The following is a 21,425-nucleotide window of genomic DNA, read 5'->3' as shown; positions in this document are numbered from 1 at the left end:
TGGCGGACAATTTTGGTCTCATTTTGCTCAATATTTGATGCTTAACATGTCAACACTGCTCGCTTTTTACACGCAATGTTTAACTTTCTTTTCTACTCTACAGTCTAGAGACATTTGTTTTTTAACCACTGTGACACTGTCCTGGTACCCACATGTGAAGGCGATAGTTTGTGAAATTATATTATATATACACAATTGTGAAAGTTAATATGACCTTGGAAAGAGCAAAAATTTTTATAAATTTTTAGTACAAAGGTTGTCTGGACCTGCCTACTCATAAGGGCCGGATCATATTTTGCTTTTTCAGGTTGTGAATGGATAGAAGATATTCGTAGGAACACTGTTGTTGTATGAACCCTACTCTTGAGTGGAATAAAAGAAGGCGTGTTGAGGAGTGGTGGGTATGTAATGATAGGAATTTGTCATTCTATAATGATTAAGTGTATGCAGTGATAGTGTCTCAACCGTTAGTACTAGTGAAAGTTGGCGGTGAGGGGAGTAAACTGCGATAATGTGGGCGACGCCTCCCACGCCGGCAGCACCTCGCACCTGATGAAAGAAAAAAGTACAAGTGGCAAGCTGTGAATAATAAAGTGAACACATATTGTAAAGGACAAGCCACAAAGATCCCGTCAACCAAAATACCCCAACAGGTACTGTGGTGTTGTCCTAGAATGTGTTCACTTTTATTAGATAGTTTGTTTGTTGTTAGGCATCGCAGTTTAGCACTTTCAACGCCTGTACATCCGGACAGTCATCCGTCACCCATCATCCGCCCCTGACACTAACAGTTTCACACTTGTTTTATGCATGACCAAATCTTTAGTGAAATTATTTATAATGCAAATATGTTGTTCATACCTGAGCTGCTACAAGTGATAAGACCCGAGATATTTGCGTGTGAATGGATCCATACACTAGGTTTCTCTTATATTTTTAGGTTAGAATAAACTAGTTTGGTGTTCATGCGAGAGCTACATACGCTTTAATATGTATAAATACACCCTAAGATTGAGGGAGGCCTGGGAAGGTCTCATTCTCTAAAACCTTAAGCTCAAAATCCTTTTCGCTCTGTGAGTTAATCCAACGTTCGAATTCGCATGACCTTGTACGCTATTTTGGTCCCCTTCTATTTGGAATTAAGAGAAAGCGCCATGTTAAGGAAAAATCTCAGCGAAGTTTTGACGATATTTTGGTCATGTGTGTTTTGTTCCATAGCTGAAGTAAACCAGCCAAGAGTCCCTGGTGGCTTTTAGGGGTTTCCTCGATTAAATCGACTCGCTGTTTACCATTTGTTGTATACCTGCCCTGTCTGTGTAAGTGAATAAGTAATAGTCTAATTTAGACTAGGATCTTCATCAAAAGGTTCACGGTTCCCTGAAATTCGTACTCAAACTTTTCTTGTATCAGTGGGGGATTTAGAAACATGCATAACGGACTAATTTAAAACTTGAAAAAAGTGGAGACGCAACAAGAATGGCTAAATAAATTTTCTAAACACTATAATTGGGTTTCTAATTCAAGCTCGAGTGTCTGATATCTTAAGAATTTTGTAACAGCGTAAAGAACTTTACGTAATTTTTAAGTTTTGTGACTCAAAAGTACGTGCTTAAAGGCCTTAGTATCTGAAACATGTAAACAGCACCAGCGATACCTGTGGTGGGAGGACACCAGCACTACAGGTCCCCTCCATAATGGTGTGCTAAATTATTCATGAAGGAGCGACCGCCAGGGTGTCCTCGGCCTGGGCCTGGGAGGAGTCACCACCCTCACAGGAAAAAAAATGAAGTCGGAGGTAAATCTGATATCCACTGCAAATCTGGAACGCTGTTTCTTTCCTCTTCCATTATGTTTCGTCACTTTAAGATTCATAAAATGGGTCGTAGAATTTGCACTTGTGTACATTTATCTATATAAATTGATCCACTACGGTAGATATACTGTATATTGTCTCAATACTGACGTAGTAGCACATATTTTAAAACCGAAATGTACCGATATTTTACCCTCTATGATCATATTGATAATAAAATAATTTTCAGCTTTTAATGTTCACTTTATGCGTATTAAAGTGGCGGAAGTTTACAAAAAGGAAAATGGAACATGAATATAACAAAAAAAGACTAAGAAACGGGTCTATAGGTACTACAGAAAAGGTACCGCAGAGCAGGATATTTGCTACACTTATCAACAATATTTCTAGCTTAACAATTACACTTTTTTGCTACACTCCGCAGCTCAACAAACACAGCTTCCATTGTTCCCGAGTGGGACTTGGCTTGTTGCTTGTAGGAAGGAGATGAGGTGGTATATGTCAAGGACTGTCGTGTGCTTGTAGGGGGGGGGGGGGGGCGCGCAAGTTACACAACAACGTAAACATGCGAATTGATATTCTGACACTTTTTGCTTTAGTGATTGCTGTAAGTATACACGAGGCTATTATAAACATTTGTCTCCGGCAGTATTACCAACCTAAAAACAAAACAAAGAAAATTGAGTCTTGTGAAATCCGCCCCAAAATCCAATCTCCTTAAAATAAACAAACGGATCCAAAATGCCTTGCCATGACTTAAGAGTGTACCTACAGTACTGCACCAGCAACAATAATAATGGAAATAATCTCTCACAAGTACCACTGGGTGAGGTTGGCGCGTCATCATTGTGTCGAACAGGATTATAGTGTAATGGCATCTTGTTACTCTCCCTTCATCATGTCGTAGTTAAGAGGCTTGTATGGCTCCCACTTGTAGTTAGAAATTCATTGACGAGGTTAAGAATTAAAGGCATGAATTATGATAGTCTAACGTTAATTATCAGGCTTAAATAGTTACGTTAAGATTATGAATTACGGTAAACAAAATCGGAATCAATTATAATTACGGGACCGCCTGAAGAGTCGACACCACTTATTTCACCTGAAGATTAACCAACCTAACCTAACCTAACCAAACCACCCTAGCGCAGACCTAACCTAACCTAATCAAACCACTTTAACGTTAACTTAACCTAACTTAGTCCCCCAGGTAGCGTTAAGGTCGCTAATCTTCAGGTGATGTAAACTGAAAATTCTTCAATCTCATCAAATAAGATACTACATATTTATTAATAGGTGTTTTTAGAGTGACTAAGTTTAAGAAAAATATTTATCTGTAAACAAAAAAATATTCAAAGCTAAGATTTCAGAATATTAGATTATCAAAGGTTCATAAAACATATATTTCTCGTAACGTAACATGTTTGAGTGCACAAATTTAACATCCGAAAATGAAGGATTTATTCTGATATTCCTTGGTTCCTACATTTACAACTGGAAATGTGGGACATACACTGAGATACACCCCATCACCTCTAGTTACTCAAGTAATATACCTGTACCTGCGTGCGAGTGTGCTAATGAACGTATACATACGTGTGTGTGTAATTGACAGTAAATTCAGTGAAATGTAAAGTGTCGTTTTTTTTCAGTCATCTCAGTCGATCTTGGCTGGTACACGCGTGGATGTGAGATGTACTTTTCTTTATTATATTTAATGAATCGATTGAGGTATTAATGTTCTGTCATCTAACAAATTAATCTGTCTTCAGATACACTCATTAGTATCAACAAAACAATATTTGCGTATCTCAGGTGGCCGCCGCAACGCGACTGGCGGACGTACGAAATTTTCAGCGTTATTGAGGAAACTTGTCACAATTTGGTATCTATATTGAAAGTTGAAATGGAAGCTAAGGATGATAATTATTCAAGAATCACAAGTTCACTCATATTGAAAGATTTTCTGTCTTTAGTAACCAAAGGGTAAGAAAACTTCACATCGTCTGTCAAGTTCACGAGGTAGCTCATGGCAGTCAGTTTACCTTGCGTTGTGGTGGCTGGTGGTGCAGTGTTGGCGAGGGGAGTGTAAGAGTGACTTAAATTATATTTTATTATTCCCCTCTGAAAAATTAGCGAAAAAAATTTCGTGTAAAATTTTCTTTGCTAATTTGAATATTAATACGTAGCATATCCTCGAGCAGTTGAAAGTGACCTTGATAAACACAAAGTGAATTTTGACATATCGTAAAGGCAATCCATGACAACTGTAACAAGCAGTTAACTAGTGCAGCAGGTAAATATATTATGTTTGAGTTTAATGAAAGAATTACGTGAGGTGAGGTGACGTGACCCGGCCGTGGAAATGTATTCATTTATTGTAGACTGACCCAACAATTCCCCCGTCCCAACCTAACTATAGATAAATTTAGGGCCTCGTTGTAATAATTAAATTTCTGTGGATTAAACGGATATATCCACGCCAAGGAGGGGAGGAAGGAGAGGGTTCTGGTTGGAGTACTTGAAGCTCACACGTTAAACACTGTTGAGTGTGTTTAAGATGTACACTGAGGCATGAAGCTATTTGTACGGGAGTGACGGGAAGGGTTCAAAAGCTCAGGCGATGGCGACGGAAAAGAACTTTTATGGTAGCCATTATGAACCTCACCGCGATACAGTCTGCAATAGTTTACTTAATGGTGTGAGACTCCAACCTAACCTAACCAATACGGATATAAAAAAAAAGGTAAAATAGACGAGGTGGAGTGGAAGGGGAGGCTCATTCATCATATTGTAATTATTGTTATTTATATAGATAAGAAATGAAGTTTTATAGTTATTTTCCTGTAGGTGGAGCCGTCGTCTTAGTACGCTTACAAAGGGCCTCTTGCTCTCACCCTCGGTACACCCAGTTGACCCAGCTGTGAATGGGTACCTTACAAGTTGTATGAGGGGAGTGAAGGTGGGTCTGTGTAGTGCCAGTCACAGTGCCTCTTTGTGTATTCAATGTGCTGTAGTCACTCTTCTGTACCCTAACGAGCCCTCGTCTAGCCTTTGGGACCTACTCTCACTTTCATAGCCACGAAAGCCAAGTTTTGACAGGGTGGTAATCTCGTGTTTTGGGGGGAACTTAATCAAATTCCGTTTTTTCCTATAGTAGTGTAAGAGCTGTTTTGTTTATAAGCCGGGGTGAAATTTTGCCGAGTGGATTTGCTAAGGTTTTGTTAAGTGAGGTTATGTAGACTTGGGTTAGGTTTAATGTAGGTTAGTGTTGATCAGATAGGGTTAGTTTTGTCCGCGCGCGCGTGTGTGTGTGTGTGATCAATCCTGTAGACCTACCCGAGAAAATTTCACCAGGAGCTGTGTTGGTCGTGGGATACAACCAATTAAACCCCGAGAGCACTACACGCGGGAGAGCCTTTTCTACACCAGGATTATCTCACCAGTAGTCGACGAGGTTAGGTCTCACGTTGATCCCCACCAAACTACCGACAACTTACGATTCAGTGTTGTCTGTCGTAGCTGTGGTGTAATCCTTGCCTCGCTATTTACCTCTGTCTACCCAGCAGTAATTGGGAACCTGGATGTTAAGCGATTTGCGGATCGTATCCCGGGGTATTGGTTAGTCAGTGCAGTTAGCGAATTGTCCGGTCTTCTCTGACTATTCCTTGAGACTGGGCCATGCAGCTCGTTAACTCAGGGTGTGGTTGTTGTGGTGACGACAGCTTCTACACCTTAAACAAATTCACGCCTAGGTGGACCTTGTGCCGGCCATCCTCGTTACACCATTTCAGTATTCAGAAAAGGTTCACATACGTCGTCATCACCAGTTGGGAGCCACGAATTACCCAAAAGTATAGCAAATAAGGGTAAAATCTTAACGAATATCTGTTATACATACACAAAACATGTTTAATAATATTTTTAGTGTAATTTTGTAAAAATAAATTATAAGGTGAAATAATAAACAGCGAAAAACTCAGATCCATAGTGATGCACTTCGCTAACCTAACCTAACGAAAAGTAAATCCTACGGCTATGTTAAATACCCCAAAGTAACAGAAACATCGGTAATTATATCTCCATTTTGGATAGGTAACTCTTTGGAATTTAGCGTTTTTCGCTGTTTATTATTTCATTATTTTGACTACATTTCAATGAAAACATTATTAATCAGGTTTTATTGATGTAAAACATTTATTCGTTAAGATTTTACCCTGATTTAATATACTTTTGGGTACATTTGGGTACTTTTGGGTAATTCGTTGGACCGTCACCAGTTACTGTATATATCAGTTCCCCCTAAAACGACCTTGTAAAAAACATCAATTATAAAAAAAATCACTATATTTGGTTTTAGAGTCGCAGAACCAACGTTAATTATTGTGATGGAGTTAAGCCACGCAGTCAAGTTTACATTCAGGTGTGACCAGTATCGGCGATGTAATTTAGAGAATACCAACACCTATTATGTGTAGTGTTGTGATGCTGTAGACACATCATCTACGTGGAGGAGAGGTGGTGAGGCGTATTTAGACCGTGGGCAGGATGCAAATGCACTACAGGAGGATTTAAATAAACTGCAGGAGTGGTCAGAAAAGTGGCAAATGAAATTCAACACCAGCAAGTGGAGCGTACTTAATATTGGAAGAACAAATACTGTCAATGTATACAGCCTTTACAACAACAACCTAGAGAAGTCGACTTGTGAAAGAGACCGAGGGGTACTTGTAAGCCCGGACCTACGGCCTAGAAAACAGTGCGTTAATGTTCGAAATAAGGCAAACAGAGTATTGGGTTTTATATCTAGAAGTGTAAGTAATAAGAGTGCAGAGGTCTTATTGCAACTATATCTTGCGCTAGTCAGGCCGCACCTCGATTATGCGGTTCAGTTCTGGTGCCATTATTATAGAATGGATATCAATTCACTGGATTTGGTACAGCGAAGAATGACGAAAATGATTCCGGGATTTAGAAGCCTTCCATATCAGGATAGGTTAAAGAAACCTAACTTGCATTCCCTAGAAAGACGAAGAGTGCGGGGAGATATGATAGAAGTATTCAAGTGGGTGAAAGGAATCAATAAAGGGGATATAGATAAAGTTCTTATAATATCCGAGCAGGATAGGACTCGGAACAACGGATTCAAGTTGGATAAGTTTAGGTTTAGGAGGGAGATAGGAAGGAACTGGTTCACAAATAGGGTGGTGGACGAGTGGAACAAGCTTAGCAACTTTGTAGTAAGTGCTGGAACTCTGGAAAGTTTCAAAAGGAGGCTGGATAGATTCATGAACGGTAGAGAGTGGTAGTAACTCTCGACAGGAGCTGCCATGCACAGGCCAACCGGCCTATTGCAGACTCCTTATTTTCTTATGTACTAATGACAGCCAGGTGCTACTCTTAACGCAGGATCTACCATCATGTGTAAGGGTGAATATTGAAGTAGTTTATTTTAATCATTGGTGTTTTTTTTTTAATTTTCATATTTTGTTATTTGAAGGATGAGGTATAGGTTAGTCTTTGGCTTGTGATAGAGGTTTGGTAAGAGGTGAGCGGGAGTAGATCATTGTCAAGGAGACTCCAGTGCCCCTTGGAACCCTGACGGAGTGGTGGTCACTTTTTTTAATGCGCCCTTCGTCGTAGAGATGCCCTTATGCTGAAGGGGTTAAATAGCACTCCGGGAGGCTTGATGTATCGAGCTCCGAGTCTGTCAAGGTACATATGTTTTCTGTTCACGTCAGAGACCGATAGTGATTTTTATTGTGTAAATAACGGGATTATTGTTCTTTGTTTTGTTACTTGGTTATAAACGTGTACCCAAAAGCTTCTTGTACACGTTTATGGATAAACCAGTTATTCGAGCTGGTCACTGTACAATTATCTCAATAGTGACATAATACTACTTTCACTGCTTGTTGAAGTTGTTACATTTTATTGCAAATTTTAATATTCCAAAATAGAGTTTATGAAATTGATCAAGCTACTACGTTTGAGAACAGTCGTAAGTTAGGATGTCGTGGTGACTAGTTGGTTAGTGTGGTGAGGGTTGGTATTACGGCGCGTGTCTTGATTACCGGGCAGGTGTGGGTAACTAGGGACGGGACAGGTGTTACTGGCCTGCTCCTCCCCCACCCCTGTACACCCACCTGAGTGATGACATAAGGATCGTCTCTCGTCAGTAGATATTAGTGTTTATTTAGTAATGAAATATTTATAACATGCAGTATATTATGGTTGTATCTTGTGAAATATAAAGATACTGTGACGATCTCGGATACTTGATACACAACTCTTGGTCACCTCTACAAACATTCCTCCTGGGCTCTCATCACTCTGGCGGAGGGTTACGTCTTTGTTGCTGCTGTTGAGAGGTTGTACCCATCTTATGCATTTTGATTTGGTTAGGTTTACGTTGGGTTTGGTTAGGTTAACGTTAGGTTTGGTTAGGTTTACGTTAGGTTTGGTTAGGTTACGCTAAGTTAGCTGTAGCGAATAATTAAGTCTGTATAACGAACACGAGCTGACAAGAATGGAGAGGAAGTGCTAATAGGTATTTGAGAAAAGATAAGGGCCGATGCTAGAAAAATAAGACTAAAGGGAATTGATAAAGAGAGTGTAGGAGAAGGTGACGGACCAGCTGCAGGATGTTGGACAAAGGGAAGGAAGGAAGGACGACTGTATCTTGGTCACTCACATGCAGCTCATGCCACTCACAGCTCATGCCACTCACAGTTCACGTCACTCACAGCTCACGCCACTCACCACCAGCTGATAATAATGATGCTTTTCACTTACTTTTCTTTGCTGAGAGATAGAGAGAGAGGAGGACGGGGTGAACAGTCTATTTTTCACTCTTTCTAAACGACTATTTTCATGGTGAAGTTTATAATAAGTCGGTAATAGTTGACAGGTTTTTTAATAGTGTGTAATTCATGAAGTAACTGTTAGGCGTTCACAAGTTGTAGAATATTATTTGGCTGGACTGGATGTAAAGCTTTGTAGTGGGATGTATTTGTGTTCACTATATGTTCACTATACTCTGTTGGCAAATGGTTGGAGTGACAACATGAGGACCATAAATGAATTGGAGTATCTGGCAAATTATAATACAGGTAGCCATATTTTATCTTTTCAATGGTAGTACTGATCGCGTGTGCTTCCGTCCAACCCATTAGTGTGACAATCCTACGTCGTGAAGGAGGAGGCAGCGGTAGGAGGAGGCGCGTCAGGGGAAGGTTAAGGTGTGTAAGGAGTTGGTTGATGGCGTCGGTAACATGGTGTTTGTTCATCTCCATAAATTATTATCTGTCGTGTTTTTTGGTCATCGTAGTTGTTTTAGAATCTTGTTTAAGATCGTCGAGTGAGAGAAAATGTTAATATACTTGGTTAATTCACCCCGTGTACCGTATGAGCGGCTCCTGCCTCCCTGGCCGGGCTCGTGGGCTGTAAACAAAAACAGCGTATTGTTTTGGCAGTGAAGAAACCGTTGCAGTTAAAAGAAAAAAAATATTGTTGGTGTGGGAAGCTGAATATGCACAGGTGAACTAACATGGAAGGTGTGCTTGTTGTTTATGTACAAATTAAAGAAGGGAGAGCAAGATATCTGTCGAATTTCGGGGAAATATAATTCTCGGCATCCTAGAAATTGGCTAAATAACGTCAATTATGGGTAACCTAGTAACTTGGCGAGGTAAAGTGAATTATAATAGCACGCGGGAAACTCCATAACAACTGGACAAAACAGCGCCCCTCCCTGCCTCTGTTAGGATATGAAGATTGATAAAGACACAATTCTCGGCCATAATAATGCAGTGAACCTATGGTCATGACAACATAAAGGGATGTGAAAGTTGTTTTTTTGCGTTACGGTAATTGGGTAATATGAGAGTGTGTGGGTTGGAGCCAGGTGGTGTGATGGTAATAATGATGACCCCTTGAGTAGCGAGTGTGGGGGACGGTGTTGACTTGCATCCCCTGGGCAGTGTTTCTTGTCTGGTACCTCATAACTGTCTTTAAGGTAGGTACTGTTTAGAGAGAAATAAGTATAAGATATTATACTCGGTGTGGTCAGGGTCGAGTCTGATGCTACACGGAGAAAGACTGCTAGGATGATGCAGTTTAATGAGGCAGACAGTAGCGTTACGTCCGGCGCTGAGCTAGGGAAGGCGTGTTGCGTGACTCCTGCCCCCGCACCCACCATAACATTACTACCAACTGGTGGTTACTGTACGGCTTCATTATTATTGTTGTGGTTGGTTTTATACAGTAGTAGTAGTAATGAACAGGGATCACTGCTTAGATTAGTGTACAGGGGCTATTGGGTCTCAGATCACAACCTGCTGACTTATTATGATAATGTAATGCAGTATATTAGTAGGAGTCATAGTTATAGAGGTCTGTTGTAGTATAAGACACCAGATGGTCGTGTGTAAGACGATGGAGACAGTGAGATACCCACAATGACGAGGACACAATATTAGGTGAAGGTAAAGATATGTGGTGGATAGAGACAGTAAGTGTGCAGTTAGTCCTGAATCTTATCTGGAGTATACAGTACAGTATCATGTTTTGTGTGGGTGTTGAGGAGGGGAGGCAATAACTGCTCTATCCTAATTAAGGCAGACGTCTTTCCGGCCTCACCAGTATGTTGTTTATATGAGGTATGCTATCGTGTATATGTTCTCCCTCATTCTCCGTATAATATTATGTGGTTAGGTAGAATAACAGTGCTGACAAGAGGAGTCGCTAGCGGTCAGTTTGTGCCGTCTGCTTTAATAACTAACACAGTAACACTCTGCCATCAAACACTACGGTATAATTGCTCCGTTGATCCAAATAAAGATTTAATCTTTTGATGCAGCCAAATTTATAATGAAAATAGAACAACGCAAATAGTAGGTCAGACTACAGTATATGGGCTCCAGTATTGTGTGTCGAGGAGTGGTCAGTGGATACACACACCAGAGAGGAGCCTCACATTATCTCGTGAAAATCCTGCGTGAGGTCTCTGAGTGGTGATATCCGATGATGACCAGCGTTTTGAGGCACAATGAGAGAGAGTGTGACCACGTCCAGGAACGTCACGAGTTGATCTTCTGAACCTTTAGAGAGACGATACGGGGCCCAGCTGTGATGCTTTGTGGACACCCGTAACTAGATTAGACTATCAGGAATATTAATGGGTAGAGTTGAGGGTCAGGGGAAGGCAAAGACTGGGATGAATGAATGGGATTGAAAACTAAGTCCCCAGAGAGATTGGTAAAAACAGTCCGAGAACTTTTAGAGTGGAGGACTGTGGTCGCCAACCCTCAGCTATGAAGACGGTACACATTGATTGATGTGACTGACTGAAAGTTTCACCACATCCATTTTATTACAGTTTATTTATTTTTTCCTAATGCATTGATGTGATTGTTGTTTTTCATTACTGTACTCAATTTACTTTGTTTTTTTTTTGCAGGTAAGCTGTGTACTGTACTGCTTCGTTATCTTTAAAGGCCTCTTACGCTATTAGTAAAGGTAGGTGCGCCATTACTTCCATAGGTCTTTACATTTTTATTATTATGACCAATATCAGTGTTACAGTTACCGGTATCTTCCTTCAGATAAACTTAACCAACTGGTAATATTATTGAACATGTGAAAGCGGGTAAAAAAAATACTGAAGATATACTGTACAAAGGATCACTTACCGATTATTCCGTGTAACTGAAGATGTGAGACTGGCCATATCGGTATAAAAAATATCTTTCAGGAGGGGTATAATGAATTTAATAATGAACACTACTACTCCTGCTGTCTCGGTAGGGTTGTTGAAATCATTCGTCCCTTGTGAAATATCATAGAGTGAACGTGGCGGGAAGCTAGGTGAGTGAGTGTGTGTGATCCCGGCACTTTATACACGCGAGCTATGGACTTTACATCTGGGAGAGTCATCAAGGAACCCGTAGACAGTAAACAAGATCCCCTGTAATATAAAACTTGTTTAGTATATTCTGTAGGTGCGTGTGTCGTAACCCCTCTCCTCCTCTCCCTCCTCCCCAAGAAACAACGGTGCTCCTACACACACAAACATTAGTTAGTAAGGTTTGTTAAATAAGGTTATATTATGGGCCAAGATTAAGCTGGAGGTTTGTGTGGTGGTATAAAGAGGCGTGGGTGACGGGGGTGTTGACTGCTACTGAAGGCGTGGTCGATGTTTTTTTGACGACTTATAAGGGGGAGGAAGGTCTGTGTGTGTGTGTGTGTGTGTTTGAGCGATCTCTGACCTTTTGTGATATTTTTAGTGACTCGAACAATGAAAACACACAAAAGATGTTGACTCATGATAACAACACTGTATAAATTTAGTTCATCTATTTGTTGTTAGTAATATTACAGCGATAAAGACACGCCTTGCTGTAGAGGCCACACGTTTGACCCATACCTCTGGTTTACCTGACGTAGGGAGGGGGTTTACCTGAGGAGGGCGGGGAAGGTGGTGGGGAGTATAGGGGGGGTGGCGGGAGGTAGGTGTGGTGGTGGTGGAGAAAGGGGTGGAGGGTGGGGTAGGTAAGGGTCAGTGGGGGGAGGTAGGTGGGGGTGGTGGAGAAAGGGGCAGGGGTGGAGGGTGGGGTAGGTAAGGGTCAGTGGGGGTGGTGAAGGGGGGTAGGGGGCATGGTGAGGAAGAAAGAGGGGGTATAGATGAGGGCAGTTAAAACAGGTGGGACCTAACTGGACAAGAGATACACCACCTGTACTCATAATTCCTCACATAGCACAGCAGTGCTTAACATCGTGCTGACCCAATCCCTTATGAAGGAGAACGGCAATTAAACTCAGATTACGTCACCTCAACTAAAAAACAACAACAACAACAACTTTAAATGAATCACCAGAGTGAAGCTTTGACTCACACCGACCAAAATAGAGCCAATCACAGGAAGAAGGTAATTGCGTTATTTACTGCCCTGAGTTATGACTGCCTTATTAAGAGTTACAGGTGTGTCCAGTTGGTGATGGAGATGGGCAGAGTGTGGACTGAGAGTAGCACAAGCAGGTCAGGAGATAATAAAGGTTGGTTGGTGAGAGGGCAGGTGGTGGATGAGGTGACTGTGGGGAGAGGAAGCAGGTGGTGGTAGGGGTCGGTAGAAAAAGTAACCTAGCTTATATTTATGCCAGCTCACTTCACCCCCGCCTGGGATACTAATCACCGGTAATGTTGTGGGTGTGTCTCATTACATCCTGCCTGTTACCTCGTCATGATATTAACGTGATATCAAATGCTCTTCGTATCTAAAACTATCTAAAATATGGTTTTGTTTTTTGTAGGGTTAATATTTTACGTGGCAGTAAAAGTTATTGACGAGACAAGTTCAATATGTTTGCTGTCGTCAGGTCACTGGGGGCCATGAGAACCCCATCACCAGTACACGATACAAATACTTCCTGCTTCGAGGGGTCAAGTGAACAGCATTAACCCACAGCACGAGGTGAGAGATATACTAGCGGCCAGTGATAACCTCTTGGTATTATTGTAGGTGACCGCATGAGGTAAATAGTACAAGAGACAGTGTGTGTGTCATGCTCCAGTACTGTGGTTGACCAGATGAAAGCGGTGACAGCTTGACGTAGCAGCGGGTAGAGACTGTCACCACAGAACCAGGCAGGTCATACGTAATACACTTGTTCCCCCGGGATGCCCACAGTCGCGTGCATAGTGACGCTAACCAACACCTACATCACCCATGACTCACAAAACCCCTCACAAGCACGCTAATATACTTTCATATTTACAACCATATATGTTAGGTTCACCCTTTTTCAGTCCAGGTCGCGCGGTTGAAGATTACAATAAATATTCAGTGATTCAGAGGGTCATGTTATGGGTTTTGCACACACACACACACAGGTTCTCTTAACAGGGATAAAGTAACAAGTGTTGACACCCACTATAGTTAATCACTGAAGACACTTGTTCCTCCTGGGTGTTTTAATCACTTGTGTACGATTAGTCGCCGTAAAGGTAACACAAACTCCATAAAATACAGCATAGTACATTCCAGTAACAAACACTCAAGCCTGTAGGAACCACTTTCACTTTAATGTTGATGTTATAATGAGTTATTTGCTTTTCAACAACTAAGGTCTTTGTACAGTTGGAGGATTTTAATGGTCAGACGAGACAACCCAGACAGTTTGTTGAGTTTCCGTGTTATTTTATCCCCTAAAGAGAGATATGACACAAAGGTCACTGCCCTAGTTGTGTTAATATTAAATTGAGACTCGGACGTAATTTGAATCTGGTCTCTTAATCCCAGATGCTGATAAAAATATCTAGGAATCCTTTGAGAAGCTGAAGCCAGGTAAGAGAGAAGGGTCCCTCTGTGAGACGCTGTATGACGCCCAGCTGACGGTCACACTCCACTTGTACTCAACTGAAGGCTCTATGTGTGTGTGTGTCTGTCTGTGGTATTATGCCTTAAATATACAGTATGTGGTTCGCTGAAACCCCGAGGTTGTCATTACTGGTACACGCACACACACACCACCACCCAGCTGCAGTACTCTCACGGCGTCTCCCTCCTGACGGGATTAATATACAGTTTCTTGTCTGTCTTCAACTGTGAGGTGTAGAGCCTAGGTTATTGATTTTGCTGTTGATTCAATAGTCCCATAAATAAGTTAAACTCTTCACTAAATACTGTACACTAGGGGGCAGGGAAAAAACACTTTTATTTGAGTTGCAGGCTGCACTTTTCAGGCATCGTTTGTATGGCTGTAACAAACACCTGTGCAAAATTTCATGCCATTTCATGCATACTTACCCTGCCGCATCGCGAACGACTTTTTGTCAACTTTTAGTGTATACCAAAAATTAGGTGTCATTTAATGTTTTCCAGGATAATGATAAATTTTACATGGGTGACATCGATTTAATTCACATGTTATTTTACAGGTACACCGTATAGAAAATCATTACAAGTTCATATTGAAATTCTTTATTGTGCGGAACCTTGGCATCAATAATCTTTGCCTAATATATCCATCTCTCGATTCGTATTCCGTCACTTCAGTGCAAGCTTCAGTCATCACTTTTATGCCTCTCTCGACCGCCTGAGTGCTGTTTGGCCACTTGGGCACCACTAATGGTGTCTCAAGAATGTCATTAACCTGTAGATTTGACAGAGAAGCAATGTAAGGAGGCTCAGTCTTGAGTTCATTCCTCCAGTTAATCATGGAATGATAGTTTTTTGCTTGCCACTTTAGTTTCGGAGTCACCACCTTTCTCATGTTGACTACAGGAGGCACATCCTCATTCCCATCTCCATCTTTACCCTCCTCATCAGTATAGTTTAACAAATTCTCGTCAACAGCAGCATCAGAATCTTCCTCCTCCTCTTCAGATCTGCCAGTGCATTCTTCCTTTTGCTGATTCTCCTCTCTAATTTTTCTTATCATTGAGACAGCTTTTTCTCTAACAGTCATGTCCTCATCTGCACACATACCAAGAAGAAGTTGATCTGTGTGGGCGAAGTATGCATTTCTCTGGACAGCCTTCTTCACTATCGTCTCCTCCTCACTATTCAGGTGTTTCATATATAGCAGGGACTGGAATACGTTCCTTGAGCCGTGTGTTACGTAAGGGTGTATCTTGATGTAAAACCACATTGGAGCACTGAACTTTATTATTGTAATGACAATTCTTTTCAACTCATGGCTGGGTCTTGATGTTGCTACATACAGCCTGAGGATTCTACTCCATAAGGTGTTCCACCTTGACACACAGGGAGGACCTGGCTCAATAGCAGCCAAGTCATCTTCAACAACACCTGTGATAACTCCTTTACAAATCCTATACAGGTATTTCTGATCCCAGGACAGATCTTTCTCCACTTCATCATTAAACACAGGGAAATCAGGGAAACTGACTGGCTGGAAGGCGACAACTGGAAGCTCAGACAAAGACTCCTTGATCTGCCTTCCAATGGGACCACGCCAATGCTCAGGACCACTTGGTTTACCATCATAGTGATAAAAAACTACGCGGAAAGGCAGCTCATTTCCGTGAAGCTGACATATGAAATAATGGAGCGGGTGACCAAGTAACATTTCAAGATGATGAATGACTCCATTTTCTGATCCTACATTTACATTGGTTCCATCACAACCAACACACACAATGGGCTGCTGGGTTAGATTTTTCTCCACCAGAAACTCGTGAATAGTTTTGGCAATCTGCTTTCCGTGTCCAGTCTTGGGAGTCACATGTGTGAGATATTCATTGCCAGGCTCAACCATGATGACATAATGATCTTTCACCATCATCCTCGAACTCCATTTCTCGGTCTTCTCATTCTTTATCATCACACGAGTGGCGGTCTTCTTACCATCAAAATAGAGTGACGTCAAATTATCTAAACTAGCCATCTCAATTTCTTGCCTCTTAAATCGGTATTTTTGTCTCGCATCCCGCAGCTTATGTGGTCCAATAACCTGACTCTTGTCATCCTTTGTGATAATGCCATAGTCAGTTAAGGTGGCAGTAGCAATGGCAGCTCCAGCATAATCACTAATCAAGTATCGGTCACAAGCGGCAGCCAGTGTAGGGAGTCTTGTCCGGTTCTGTGAACTGGTGTCTGTCAGAGCCCTTGGATCAGGGACAAAATCAGCATCAGTATTGACGAGAGGAATATCTCTTGAATCATCTGAATTATCCTCAACATAAGGAATATCTCCAGCTACCAGATATCTATGTTTTTGCTCAAGCTGTCTCCTAACTCTGTCCGCATCATGCTTCTCTCTTGCCGTCACTCTGTCCCACATCTTCGTCACTTTCATGTCAACCCCTGCTGATAATCAAAATAGACATAGCACCATACTCATCTGCAACAAGACAACTTAAATGAAATAAGAGATATGAAAAAAAAGTTGATAAACACTGAACAGAACATTGCACCGCCACAGCGGCTGTTTGGCTAGTACTGTAGGTAAATTTTAAAATTTCAGTAGAAAATGCGGCAGACTAAACCTCGACATATCAGCTTCAAATTTGGCATGGAGTCTTAGATATGTATAAGGAACAATGCCTGAAGAGTGCAGCTTTGAGCAAAATTTCACTGCCCCCTACTGTACACCGTTATAATATGTGTGTGATAATTTGTTACGTGGTGTTTATTGGTTTTGTGTGTTTAGTTGTGTGGAAATCTAATCGAAATGCCTTAATCTGAATAAAGTTGTTCCATATGGCCTCGTAAACAACGCGAATTCCCCGAACTCATTGAGGTACTGGAGGTAGTCTGGTCGCTGAGTTCTGTGCCTTGTGTAGAGCTCGGAGTTTCGAGGCTTGGTAGAGAAGGAATCTGGTGTAAATGCCTTTGCTGACAGGAAGATTGTTTTTTAAGGAGTGAGAATTTAAATCCACTAAGACCAAAAAAGAGTGAGGGCAGAGTTCGTCTACTGTGGGAGGCAGGCTAAGACACACGTAATTGTTATTGAGTGGGGCAGTATTTAAATCACAGCTAAATATGGAGTTGGCAAGTGTTCACCCCGGGTACTGAGGTTGAGGGCTGCCTGTAGCCTAGTAACTTCACTCCTCACTCCGCAACAAAGCTTTCCACCATCTATTATTTAAACTATGATCTTTAAAGTCAAATTAAGGCGCGTTAGGTACTGTTTAAGAACCTAAGAACATAAGACCAGCTTCACCCTATCACCCAAACAGGTTTCATGTTCACCCTGAGATAAATGACGAAGGGAGAGAGGATGATATGGAGATGGCGAGAAGAGCAATAGGCTAGGCTCCCTCCTCCGCACGTCCGAGGCTGCTGGGCTGACTTGACCATAATACAGGGTGTGGAGGTGTCTGGCTGCTACCGACCCACCCTTAGTTTTTTTTCCACGTTCTTTCTTTATTTTACAAGCCTCTCCCCCTTTCCTCCTCCCACTCCCTTTTTTTTTACATGCCCATCCCCTTTTTATGCCCATTCTCCCCCTTTTTTACTTGCCCATCTCCTCCCTTTTTTTTGTAAACGACCTTCTTTTGTTTGTATAGATATGTTTATTCACTTTATTTGTCATTATGTTTGTGTTTTTATTGGATGTTCGAGTTTCATTGACATATTGTAAAGTACAGTCTCTCTCTCTCTCTCTCTCTCTCTCTCTCTCTCTCTCTCTCTCTCTCTCTCTCTCTCTCTCCTCTACGAATCATTCATTGAGTAAAATCCATCACAGGATCAATGGTGTACAGGAGCCGCAGCGGGTGGATTTGAAGAGGTGCCAGTCATTCAGTCAGTCAATCTCAGTCAGCCAGTCACGTCCAGATAACTGTATTGAACACTCGACGCCCCACCCACCCACCCACCCGCCCTCTTGACCAAAACATCAGCGGATCAGTTTTCTATCGTGTAGTTCTCCCCGATATGATTTTGCGTATTATTTATTTATTTTGTCTATTGTGTGACGGAAAGAAAACTGTCAGTAAACGCGATGTGGTTAAGATTTTATATACGTGCCCCTGTGTGTGTGTGTGGGTGTTTCTTCTACTAACCTAACACCTCCAGGTAGCTTTTGGTTAGGGTGTTTAGTCATCAAGCTAGGAGGTGAGAGGGGCTAATCTTCAGGTGATTCGAGTGCGGTACAATACTTATCTCCAAAAGTCTTATTCGTTCCTCTTTTGTCTTTCGATGCTTCAGTGATTCGAAGTTTATTTACGAAACGCGAGCAATTTTTTTTAGCGTGTTTGTGCGTTTCTCTGTGGTGGTGGTGGTGGTTGTTGTTGTGGTGGTGGTTGTGATTTTGTTGTTGTGGTGGTGGACATTGTTGTGTTGTTATTGTTGATGTGGTGGTGTCTGTTGTGGTGGTGTGGTTGTGGTGGTGTCTGTGTTGTGGTAGGTGGTACAGTGACCTTTAATATTAACACTGTTTTCCTTCACCCTGACAACCTCTGACGTTATTATCCACTGGCTTTATTCAGCAAAAAAATCTCTTTAAAACTCTTGTCGTATCTCTCTATTCCAGCTGAGAGAGAGAGAAGAGAAGACATTTGATATTGTTTCAGGTTTATATAAGTATATGTTTTAAGTGCACTAAGCTTATTTTTCTCAAGGTGTTTGTCAGTCTCTCTCTCTCTCTCTCTCTCTCTTTCATATCTGAACTGTGTATCTACCTAACTAGCGGTTGTTAGCTGATGTGTATAAGATGACTAGATATTGTTAGTATTGTGCGACGACTGTTGGAGGAGGAGTGAGGGAGAAGGTGGAGAAATAGAAGGTGAGGGAGGAGGAGGAGGAGGTGAGGGGTGGATGATGTGTGGGCGGGAGGGGGTGTCTGGCAAACACAAACATCAAGGACTTTATAAACAGTCCTTAACATGTATGCACCGGGATGTGTACATAGTGTGTGTGTGTGTGTGTGTGTGTGTGAAGAGGACTAACGACGGGATTGGTTAATATGGAGATTGAGGGATAAAGAGGAGGAGGGAGAGGAAGAGAAGAAGAAGAGGAGGAGGAGGGGTTGCTGACATAACACTGGAGTTTTTTCGCACATAAAGCCATCTCGTATCCAATGACGTATGACCCCACACCGGTAACTCTCTCTCTCTCTCTCTCTCTCTCTCGGGAGTTATTATGAGGGCTTTTTTAAGAAGCTATTGTTTTCTATTGTTTTTCTTATCAAGGCGCGCAGTTATATATGACCGGATACACACACACACCTCTTGTTGACTCAGGTGTGCACGACCCTATGCTCTTTCCCAACCTAACCTAACCTTACTTAACCCAACCTAACCTTACTTAACCTAACCTAACCGTACTTAACCCAACCTAACCTTACTTAACCTAACCTAACCTTACTTAACCCAACCTAACCTTACTTAACCTAACCTAACCGTACTTAACCCAACCTAACCTTACTTAACCTAACCTAACCTTACTTAACCCAACCTAACCTTACTTAACCCAACCTAACCTTACTTAACCCAACCTAACCTTACTTAACCCAACCTAACCTTACTTAACCCAACCTAACCTTACTTAACCTAACCTAACCTAACCTCCCCAAGTAGTGTTAGGGTTTTTAATCATCAGGTGTAATAAGCTAAAGTGTTTCGAGTAGTGGTGTTGGAGTCATGTTGTGTTGCGTAAGGTTAGTGTACGTAGATGGAGTGGTGTGAGGGAGGTGTAGAGGGAGAGACAGGTGTGGTTATTTGGTGTAGAGGTGAGGTAAGGTGAGAGAGAGAGAGATACAGGTGTTTCCCAGGTGGCTTGTTTACCTTGATACTGCAGGTGATAATTTCTCCCTAACTCACACTCTCCGTAGACCAGCTCCTTCCTGGCCATATAATCTTGATGATGTGAACTACTGACGAAGGCGAAGTCATTACAGGTTCTCTCCGAAACGTCATATTCCTACTATAAAGTTACAAATAATGACTTTTAATCCATCACATACCATGCAAAATAACATCTGATCTATAACGAAATGGAGATATTGATTTGATTACGTAAAATACAGATTGTAATCCTATTAATTTCACTCCCAATCATACCCACAGGGATTAGGGATTTAAAGGATGTGTAATACAGTGCCTTTTATCATTATTTTCACTGTCATTCGTATCACTGTCATTATTATTTTCGCTGTCCTCATTATTTTCGCTGTCCTCATTATTTTCACTGTCATTATTTTCGGTGTCATTATTTTCACCGTGGCCTCATTATTTTCACCACCGTGTCCTTTGAGGGGATTAAGGCACTCGAGGGGTCTTGAATGGTAAGCGTTTTTATAGATGGCTGCACTGTACAGGAGGTCACGGGGTACACGCAGTCAGTATAGCTTTTTCACGTGGTTTCGTTGACCCAGAGAGAGTTGTGGGGCTTAGGTTAGGTTAGGTTTGGTGAGGTTAAGCTGCAGTTATAGATGTTTACTGAGGTGTGAGTGTGATGGTGGGGAGAGTGACGAGGGTCGTGTGTGAGTGTGGTAACTGTGGTCTCCTCCCCCACTAGACTGTCTCAGTGTCCCACCCCGCCCTCAACACACACACACTATATGGTAATAACATTAGCTCCACTCAACAGTGTTACCAAGACTGTACACAACCACACATGATTATTATTCTTAACATTACTTAAACATTAACAAACATATATAATTTACCTGTATAGTTAATTGGAAGGTTTTGTGTGAATTACCTTAATTACTTCACCTGGTCTTAGTTAAGGGGCGATTCGACATGTTTCTAGGTCTTAGCTTAATGTTTGTGTGTTTTATTGACGAGAGGGAGAGTAGAGAGAGGGAGGTGGGAGGAGAAAGAGAGGGAAGGAGAGGTGGGAGGGAGGCCGATTAAACCAAAGGGCAGCCATCATCCAGTGAGTGAAGTAGCTTTCAACATGTGGTGGTGAAGGAGGTTGCGTGTTGTATACCCTCAGTGACTCATGTTTCTGTCACACACACACACACACACACACACACACACTAAGGCAAGATAATAATACTAAGGTTTCATACTCCTCGGGCAAGTGGAACAACTACAGTAGGTATTGCTTGCCCAGGGCAGTGTTAGAACTTGCCCCGGGAGCAGTTTCATCTTGCCAACCTAACCTAACCTAACCTATACAGATCCTGGGAGACAATA

The 21,425-nt window shown here is 41.8% G+C and overlaps 1 protein-coding gene across 3 annotated transcripts in view; it reads left to right on the top strand.

Moving 5' to 3' along the window:
- Positions 1–3,865: 3,865 nt before the first annotated feature.
- Positions 3,866–21,425, top strand: part of LOC121878795 — a 76,834-nt gene continuing 59,274 nt past the window's right edge. Inside the window, exons 1-2 of one of the 3 annotated variants that reach the window (XM_042385216.1) lie at positions 3,866–3,901; positions 4,018–4,109. The gene's annotated coding sequence lies outside the window, so the exon portion shown is untranslated. Of the gene's footprint in view, positions 4,110–21,425 lie in introns of all 3 variants that reach the window. The other 2 variants (XM_042385215.1, XM_042385217.1) reach the window with 2 other exon arrangements.

The sequence above is a fragment of the Homarus americanus genome, unplaced genomic scaffold, assembly GCF_018991925.1.
Source record: "Homarus americanus isolate GMGI-L3 unplaced genomic scaffold, GMGI_Hamer_2.0 scaffold40995, whole genome shotgun sequence".
Taxonomy (NCBI): domain Eukaryota; kingdom Metazoa; phylum Arthropoda; class Malacostraca; order Decapoda; family Nephropidae; genus Homarus; species Homarus americanus.
The sequence above is the reverse complement of the archived record's forward strand: the minus strand, read 5'-3'. Positions and strand labels throughout refer to the sequence as shown.